At 28.4% G+C, this 10,285-nt stretch overlaps 1 long non-coding RNA gene across 1 annotated transcript in view; it reads right to left on the bottom strand.

The window, feature by feature from the left end:
- Window positions 1-1,390: 1,390 nt before the first annotated feature.
- The window catches only part of LOC108904426, a 28,731-nt gene continuing 19,836 nt past the window's right edge, over window positions 1,391-10,285 (bottom strand). The window contains exons 3-4 of the long non-coding RNA XR_002763225.1: window positions 7,368-7,443; window positions 1,391-1,705 (exon numbers count right to left, since the gene is read on the bottom strand). This is a non-coding gene — a long non-coding RNA (uncharacterized LOC108904426). The remainder of the gene's footprint in view (window positions 1,706-7,367; window positions 7,444-10,285) is intronic.

The following is a 10,285-nucleotide window of genomic DNA, read 5'->3' as shown; positions in this document are numbered from 1 at the left end:
AATTTATAGATCTATTATTTGTATATCTTACTTAAAAGTCTGTCTAAATAAGATTCTTTCTCTACTTCAATAATAGCCGTATCCACTATTTCCTTAATAGATGGTTATGACTTAACGGCAACGATGGCAATTTTCAAATGAAGTTAAGAGCTAAAAGAAATGAGTTCTTTAACTGACCAAAATTTGCTATGATATACAGGGTCTTCATAAATGACTACAAGCCACGTGACCAGTAATTTTGTTTGAAATGGTAGTTTTATTTCTTTCATTATGGCAAGTAAATTTGGGTAAAATTAAAAATCATTAAAACAATAAGATCAAGATCAAGAAACACAACATTTTGTTTCTTCGTTGTGATTAGCGTAATTTTTGACGATATTCTATTCAACCAATTAGCGATTGCATTGTCTCGAGGATAGACGTAATGGTTTGTTGTTGTTTATTGTAAACTAATCATTAGTATTGGTGTCTTTAAGATTTATTGATTTTTCGTTACCAGTACCAGCCCTGTAATGTTGGTTGTCTAAGCCTGGTGGTTTGTAAATATTTATGAAGGCTTATTAGTACATTAGGAGGCAAATCACCTTTACTCTCTGAAAACACGAACAAAAAATTTAATTTATTTATCTCTTTTTCAGTTGAATAATCACTGAAATGTTCCCCTAATCTACATTACTTTTAACTAGAACTATGACTATATTATTTAACGGGTTTTCACCACTACAATTTCTAAATAAAAGTTTCACAAGGGAATTACTTAAAATTGGACACGTGCGTTTCTTTAACGTTTTGTTGAAAATTGGTGTACCTACCAAATTTAAATATATTTTCAACCTTTACTGACTACATATTTTAAGTTTTTTAAAACTTTCCTGTTTTCACTGTTAATAATACCTTACTTTTTTTACAAACTTTAAGACATTTTTCAACCATATTTTTAGCAGAAAATTTTTATTTATTTTACATTTAGCACAAAAAATATAAATGCTATTAATTTTTTATATTAATCTTCAGCAAATTGTATGTGTACTTAATAAATAAAAAACATATTGCATAACCTAACAATAACACATAAACAAGTTAAAATAAACTAAAACTGACTAATGCTTTCATCAATTCTTATTTTTTTTTTAATTATAAAATTTATGTGATTTCTTACAGCAAGGCTGTAATTTTTTTCATTATTACATTTATAAATTAGTGGTTTGTGTAGCACTTTAAAAAATAAATGAGGTAATTTCCGTATCATTTTATCTTATTTCTTGTTAACTGACATAAAGTGGTTTATCTTCTAAAGCCAGATCTTTTCAACTCTCGACCAAATATACTCAACCACTTTTTTTAATAAATGTTTCTTCATCTAAAATCAAACACTTGGGTACATCTGAATAGTTTTAATATTACTATTAGCAGTACAATTAATATCCTATACTTAGCTTAACTAATGTCATTAATAAGTGTAAATAAAAGTTGCAGCTGCCGTGCGATTTTGTTTCCATAGAATGTTCTTGCCGAAATTCTTGTTTCATTAAGGTTGTTGCCATATTTTGTAAGACCACATTAAAACACCTTGTCACGTTGCTTTGTATGCACCACACAAACCTCTCTAGAACCGAATTTGTCGCCCATTATCAAACAAATTCGGATCTACAGGGTAGATGTAGAGCATTAACGTGAAGCGACGTTATAATCCTTGAAATATTACCTGAAACAATACATAATTATATTAATTTTGTATAAATTGAATGTATACATTATATCTATTCATTTTTCTATAACTATTATCTAGTTTTAAATAGAAATTCAATGCTAGTTACATACTTTAGAGATTATGAAATATTCTGAACAAAAGATGTTATTGTACTAACAAAGTTTTTCTCACATCATTTAGAAAATAGTATTTGCAACTCTACAATATGGCAAGCCAGAGAATATGTTTAGTTGTTCATTTTATTCCAAAAATGTTATATTTTTTGGTATTATGTGTAGAGTTTTAAGTGCCAGGAATATTATGTTTGAGCATCATATAATTAAAGCAACCATTGAAAAGAAATGTTTCAGTAACATTTAAAAAATTCACAATTTTCACCAAGTAGGTATATAAATTAGCATCTAGGATGAATTCATTTTCTGTTACATAATTCACTTAATATTTTTTAGTAATATTACTTTTTATAATTTGTTTTATTAAATTTACTAATAAGATAATTTTGGCATAAAATATATGTTTTTTTAATTAATTTTTTGTTAATTTTTTTATACAATTTGACACACTATAATTTCAAGTTTTTTATGTAATTAATCAATTTTATTAGTTAGTGATAACCTGTACATAGGAATACAATAGTAAATACTGAAGGTAGGTATAATAAATGTTTTAAATATGAATATACTTTCATATTTAAGATAAAATTGCAACATAACAATATGTTTTATTTTCTCAATTTATGCAATTTTCTACTGTAATAAAACACAAATATTATACTGTTTTCAAAAATTGCACTGACGATGAGATTTTCTGATTCAAAACGAAGAAAAGGTTAGGAAGTTTAAATTAGCAAAATATGTATATCTAATAAGTGGGTATTTACATAAATACGGTTGATTAGGTATATGTATTTGTTCAAGGACGAAACATTGTATCCATCGGGACGAAAATGATTTGGAAAGATGTGTTGGAATCAGAAAATTTTGCTATTTTTCATTTTCAATCTCTTCATCCAATGAAATTATTTTCGATTTCTCTGCGGAAAATTATTGTTCTCTATGCTATACAACTATGAATGTCAAGCTTCCTTGGCACTTGTGAGTGATTAAACAATTTATGGGTTCGTTGCCACGTCGCGTCGACGTTTTAGACTCCTAGACGTATCGAGAGGAAGATATATGCTCTGTTCTTCACGTTTTGATATGAAGTTTGTTTTAAACTGTGACTATTAAAGACTTTTTTATTGTAGAAATTAAAGATAATAATTTAGAGGGCTTGGCAAAATTATACACGAGATGGGCCTTCTTCTAGTTTGGGGATCAAAAGCTCCAAGAGTTAGAAACTCTTAAGAAAAAGTATTAGTGCAGTATCTGGAAGCTGAGTCTCATCTCTAGCCCAGAAATTATGTTTCAACAACACATGCATTGATTATCTAGAATATTTGAACAAGAAATTACACCATCTACAATAAGCTCTTAGAGGAAATGAGTGTACTAATAGAATAACTTAATAAGCCATCATAACGATGCCATGTACATGCTAGGAAGTAAATTGAATAAATAGAAAGGCACATTAACACGGGTTTAAAAGAACATGTGTTACATAAAAACAACAATGTAGAAAAATCAGCAGTTGCGTAGCATGAGACTAACACAAGACACTTCCTTTGCAATACTAGAATTCTAGAAATCCAGGAAAATCGAAATAATTTAAAAAGTAATCTGGGGTTAAAACTATCTGTAAAAGGACTCAAGAATAGGAACATAGTAACCCAATGACTCTAAACGTGCACCTGGACGTATAAATACCGACCAGAGAACCTAATTCCTAGCGTAAGTTTCTTCTGAAGAAGAGCGATATGTTTCTTAAATTTTCAATCTTTGTTCTAGTTTAACTGTCTCTCCATCTCTGACTTTTTTGTTTACCAAAGTAGCAATAAATACTATACTTAAAACACTGTATATAATACATTAATCACCTAGATATACCCTTACATACGAAAACAAAAGTAATATTTCCGAAACAACATAGATATTTAAACATATATTTTACATTTGAAATAACTTTCACAAATTATTTCAATAGCTAATAAAGACTAATCAACCAACGCCACGTCAGCGTGTAAACATTAATTTATACAACTTCTGCCAACTTTCGAACTTTACCCCTAGCTCGAATCAAATGAAATGGTCGAAAAGATCGTTTGGTAGGCACATTCCATCCAGTTAGCAGTATCAGTAAATTAGACGTTAGCTTCTATCCCCCAATTTGACTTAATTAAATGATGTAATCTAATTAACGTCGGTTTTGTCACGCAAGAGAGGCGACCCGTAGAATTATAATGAGAGTTAAAATCAACATTCTTTAATCAGGATTTTCTGAAAAACTCAACATTTATATATATTATTTACTTGTAAGGTTTCACGGATAGGGATTGTTTTTGATAACAATGATACTAATAAACACATAAGTATATTTAAATGTAACTTTCATACATGAATATAAATGATTTTTTTAATATACCTACCAATAGACAATATACCTAATTATGTTCGTTACATATATTTGGATGTAGTTTAATTTATTTTTCTAAACAATTATTTGCAGAATTTTAGAAAATGCTTCAAAGGGAAAATATAATGGATATAATGTATATGTTAGTATATTTGGATAAAATATGCTTAATACAATATTTATATTATAATTTTTTAAAGATCAACACCTTATACACGATTTTAAGGACTTCCTTTTGACAATTTATGGACCAAGAATAATTAGATATTATATTAGATAAGATGATCACGTAAAAACATAATATTATCTAGAGCTTTCCTATGGACGAACTTGTTTTTTTATTAACTAGTATTTTATAGAATCTGGCTTGTATGTTCGCAACTAATAATGATGTGGATAAATATTTGCAGATACTCTCGCTTTTTGTTAACAGCTTTTGTATACACTTTTAGTACACTGAAAAAAACAATTACTTTCTATTAAAGCAATCGGTTGTTTTGAATGCAGTTAGTTTACATTTATGCTGGTTAGATTGAGTTAAACCAGTTACATTCAATACAAGTCATTTGATTTGTTTGAATTAAAAAAAGAAACAGTTTACAATAGATTTGTCTATAATTAACAAATTAGATTTAATATAATCATTTATGATTTTTGAATATTTGTTAGGCAAATTAAAAGAATAAATTTTTAATTAATACAAATTTATATTCGTTTTTATTTAATAAATATCATTTTATATTGGCCTATCAAACGTTACAATTAAACTTTAAAGGGAAATTATTCCAAATATATAATTTCTTAAATGTGAACCAGCTGGTTATAAACGTAAAATTTTTATATAGTTTAAAACTATTATCAGTTCAATATTAAAAAATACTATTAAAAAATTACTCCAATCACGTGACCAAGTTATGTTCTACTCTGACAGTCGTATCTTTGCCATCATGGCGACTATACGTATGTGCAAGGTGCCAGTAGTGAATTGTGTAGTTCAGTAGGCTAGTATGGACTATATTAAAAGGTAGTGTTTCTTGTTGTTCTTAGATCATATTCATAATATAACATGTGCATATAGTTACAAAGTGCTGTGTTCCGTTTGCTCCTAATTGAAATAGATGCAGAAACTGTAGAAGCTAGGGCCAAACAAGTAATAATCGTCAAAAAGTCAGTTTTAGATAAGGACATGGTGTTGCTGTTGTAGTTTCATAAATTTATAATAAAACCCAATTTAAAATTCCGAAAATTATTTTTAATCATTAAACTGTCAACAACTATTGACACGTAGTTTTGAACGATATATTTAAGTCTTAAAATTAATTTTTAGCAAAAATTAAATATTCGAATAAAAGTGTCGTATATACTAGTATGTGCTTTTTTTATTAGTAGGTCTCAACACTATGTACCTTTTCAAATTTAATTATAAACTTATAGTTAGATAAGTTGTCTAATTATCAGTTTAATTTAATTTGAGAAAGTACATAATTTTGAGACTAATCAAGAAAGAAATACGTCCAATATTAGTGTAAAAAACAATTCACTTTTTATAAACCATTGATTTATTAATATTAAAATAACCTATTTTCACTGAAAAACTGTTAGTTCGCATTAAGCTAAGATATATTTCTAATAATCTTATGTCATCTGCATCTTAAAATATGTAGATGAATAATAAAGATGCGAAATGTAATATTACAGTAAAAATAAATTAACATTCAAATAAGATTTATTACAAAACTATGAACTTATTATTAGTTACTTTTCACACTATATAAGCTAGGCAATATCCAAAACTAGGCAAAAAATTAGTTCATGGCAAACGATATTCATTTAGTCCAAATAAATCCTTTTTTCAGTGTATACAACACCAAATTAGTTATTTATATATTGATACTTAGATAAATAATGCTTCTTAATTTCCCTAAGAAAACATAGTATTGGTACTTATAATTTCAATTTCTTAATATTTTCCTTTATTTGATGATCCATTGACAAGATAATATTTCCAGAAATAAACTATCAAATACCTATATAAAAACATAGTTACTACTACAAAATAGAAACAATGAAATACAAAACAAAGTTCAATTTAAAAGTGAAGGCGTACAAATACAATTGTAATCGCTTGATGTAATATTATTTTAAAAAATTTAATGCTGATGACAGTGTATCAACACAATTATCATTATTTGATAAATACCTAATTATTAAAGGGCGAGATTCTACAAAAATGTATATTTAATAAATTAATATTTCTGGCATTTGTGAAAAGGAACATAAAAGTTTAACAAAGATGGAAGTTTAGGACCATCGGTCATGTTAAGAAATTTGAGCAGAAATATGAAATCTGAATGAAATCTACTTCACTACTGTAGTTAATTGAATTGCTTGTTTTATCACTGCAATATTTTCTATATGTTGTAACTGGGATTCCGGATAACACTGACTTGGCCATATTTTAAATTCGTTTCTGTAATACATATATAGACTTATTTTTGGAAAGCATGAAGCCTGAGAGTAATGTTAACTTACATTTATATTATATTATTTGCCAATAATTGGCTGAAAATTCACCGTCCTCTAGATTGAATCGATTCAAGAAAAGGTTTGTAATGACACAGCTCTGGAAAATCTAGGAGCCATTAATAAAAAACAAATGGAGCTTTTAAGTTTTTAAGAAACGACAAATGATATGAAATTCAACTTTGGTGCAACGAAAAAACACCTCCAACCACTTTATTCCATATACGCGTATCGCGAAGAAGAACCTTTTTTTATAAAATGTTAATGGACTTTTTTAAAACCACGTCGTAAAAATTTTCTGCAAGCCAACTATCAGTAACTTTCCTTAAAGTTGATAGATTTTGGGGAAAAATTTCGGAAAAAAATACTCTGTAACTAAGAATTTTGGGATCTAATATTATATTATTTTTTCTTCTTTAATGATTAAATCTTTAAACATATATTTAATATGCTTAGGTATAAATGAAAAAATTTTAATCGCATAATTTGAATACTGAATATGTAATGAAATATGTAAATGTAATTTACATGCAATTGAGGAAAATACTTTGGTAATTTAATTTATTTTTAATTAAAAATTAAACTATTGTGAATATATACATATAGATGTAATAATATTTACCATTTTAACTGCTTAGTAATTTATCCCTGGTCCATTTGTTGTCAATTCAAGTACAATATCCATGGATCATCATGCTCTGAAAAGAAAATTTACGTTACGTTACGTTCTCAGAAGAGTTCTTGCAACCTTGTTTTAAACTTTGTTTATTGCTTTTGGTTTATAATTTATAAAAAGTTAAGATTATACAGGGTGGTCCGAATTTTATGCAGGAATCTTCGAGGGCAGATAGATCTCTTTAAAATAATAGGTATTTGCCTTATAAACATAGGTCTAGAACGGCCTCGTTTTAGAGATACAGTGTGTTAAAGTTGTTAAAAAAAATGATTTTTTGTTTATATCTCTGGAATCTATTAACCGATCTCAATAAAATTTGGTATAGATAATCTATGACAGTAGGCCTTGCATTCCCTCAAATGCGAGCTCTATAGAGGTTCAACCAGTGGTGTATAACTGGACAGAGGTCGCCCCCTTTTCATAAAAAAAAACCTACGCCACTGTATGTTTTACAACATATTGTAACGGATTTATATTCTAATGCACTAAATACGTAAAAAAGGTAACTTTAATTTTTTCCCTAAGATTCGCCGTTCTCAAGTTATTCATACCAATACAGTTCCCTTGTGGCAGACATTTCAAACCATAATATTACAAGAATATTTATGTTATGCTTGAAAGTAATAATTCAAATAGATGGTTTTCTAGAGAGTTTATAAATTATTGGGAATTTTGATGGTATCAAGAAGAAAGGTCCACAAACTTTATTGCGAATTATTCCGAGCCACACTTTCACAGAAAATTCGCCTTGAAAAGATCTTGTTCGAATTTCATGAGGATTGAACGTAGCTTCATCGATCCAAAGTATTTTTAGTAAGAATTCTGGATTAAGTTGTGACTCTAACAACCACTGACAAGAATTCAAGTGTCTCTCTGCATCTTCCGGAAGTAAATTTTGCACAGGTTGTAAATGGTACGGATTTCTACCATCTTTATGTAGAACTTTTCAAATTTTTTTGGTAGTTTTCTTTAAATAACTCAGCGGGATGACTTTGTACGAAAAAATGCTTAGGACATGACAAAGCCGTGAGATTGAAAAAACGGTATAAAACGCCAATTTTTTTAAGTTGCTGTAAAAATGTCAATTATAAACAAAAAGTGATACAACTTTCGAAAACTATAGTTCAATATATATACAATAATGACGCTAAAGCCGAAAATCAGGAGAGGAAAACTTTTTGTTCTATAAGGTGTTATACATTCATCGGCATCTGAAACTCGAAACTTTGCCAAATTTGTTCGAAGCTTTGCTGACACTTGAAATTTGGTACACACATAGTGTAAATATGCAGAAACCAAAAGCAATTTGCAAAATTAAAGTATCTTCATTTTTGCAGTTTTGGTAAGGTTTTATACGTCACCCCAATTTTATACGTCACCGTTTTTTTAATTTTTGGACGTATATTTATATATATTTATAAAATATTCCATTACGGTAGATTAGCCAGCACAATTACCTACAATTTAATAAAATATATATTTTCATCGTTTAGATCCTAAGCTACTTAACATTTTGCGCCTGTTAGCCGTACATTATTCAACATATTAACATAAAATAAAATCGCACGTGTGAGGTAAATCTTTAACTTTTCATTTTCAAGCGCGAGCTCCGCTCTTCGGCCCTTGTGTACTACTAGAAATATGCAATAGTTAATTTAAACAATTGTTTACTTAAAGTGGCGTAGGTTTTTTTATAAAAAAGGGGTGATCCTGTGCAGTTGTACACCACTGGTTGAACCTTTAGAGCTAATATTTTAGGTAATGCAAGGCCTACTGTCATACATTATCTGTACTAAATTTTATTGAGGTCGGTTAATAGATTCCGGAGATATAAACAAAAAATTTAATTTTTTTAACAACTTCAACACAACACACAATATCTCTAAAACGAGGCCGTTCCAGTCCTATGTTTATAAGGCAAACAGCTATTATTTTAAAGAGATCTATCTACCCTTGAAGTTTCCTGCATAAAATTCGGACCACCCTGTATACTTATGTGGACTTTACAGCACAACCTTAGGTATATAAAATAATCAGCATATTTCCATACTTCATATATCTATCAGTACCACGTACAGATGCTAGTAAACTGTATTGTCTTAAACAGCACTTCGAGAATATTAATAGAGTAATTTGAAATAACTATAGATAACAATACATATTTATCCGTTATTTGTGAACAGTTATAAATAATGGTGTTTCACTTTACCTATAGGGATATGGTAGCTCGATAGAATTTTGATGTACATATTTATAGTCACATTGACAGAAACGTTTTCTTCAATTTACTACTTGTGCTTGGAATACATTGTCTCTACAGATGAAGGTTTATTAATATTATTAAAATTTATGGTCACAACAGATTAGCTAATTGAATAGATATAACAATCTAGGTAAACTTATTATACTCGTCAATCTATTAACTTCAAAATGTGTAAACTTTATATTTGCAAAGGTCAAAATTGATTCTGTTAATGAGGCATGAAATGCAGGTTGTAGTTCAAGTTCAAGATCAATTATCGAATAAAATCGACCGTTGCGTTGGTGACTGCTCGAAGAGTCTATATTTATATGTTTTTATCAAGTTATTACATGAACTGAAACATATCAGTTAAATCTTAATTCATTACTAAAAAGATAACACAATTCCATACTTTTTATTTCTGTTAAACAGTGTCTTCTGCTTCATAACATTATAATAACTTCAAGACCAAATACGTATAGATACCTATAACTATCTCTCACTTAGATTTGAAATTCGAACAGACATTGTAACAAGAGGAACCTATTTTATAAGAGGCTGATTGTCATTTTCTTATTTAAGGTCTGGGTTTTCGTTACTGTTCTTTCTACAAGAATTTTGT

This window comes from Anoplophora glabripennis, unplaced genomic scaffold, assembly GCF_000390285.2.
Source record: "Anoplophora glabripennis isolate ALB-LARVAE unplaced genomic scaffold, Agla_2.0 scaffold65, whole genome shotgun sequence".
In the NCBI taxonomy this organism is placed as follows: domain Eukaryota; kingdom Metazoa; phylum Arthropoda; class Insecta; order Coleoptera; family Cerambycidae; genus Anoplophora; species Anoplophora glabripennis.
Note: the sequence above shows the minus strand (reverse complement) of the source record. Positions and strands in the feature narration are given on the sequence as shown.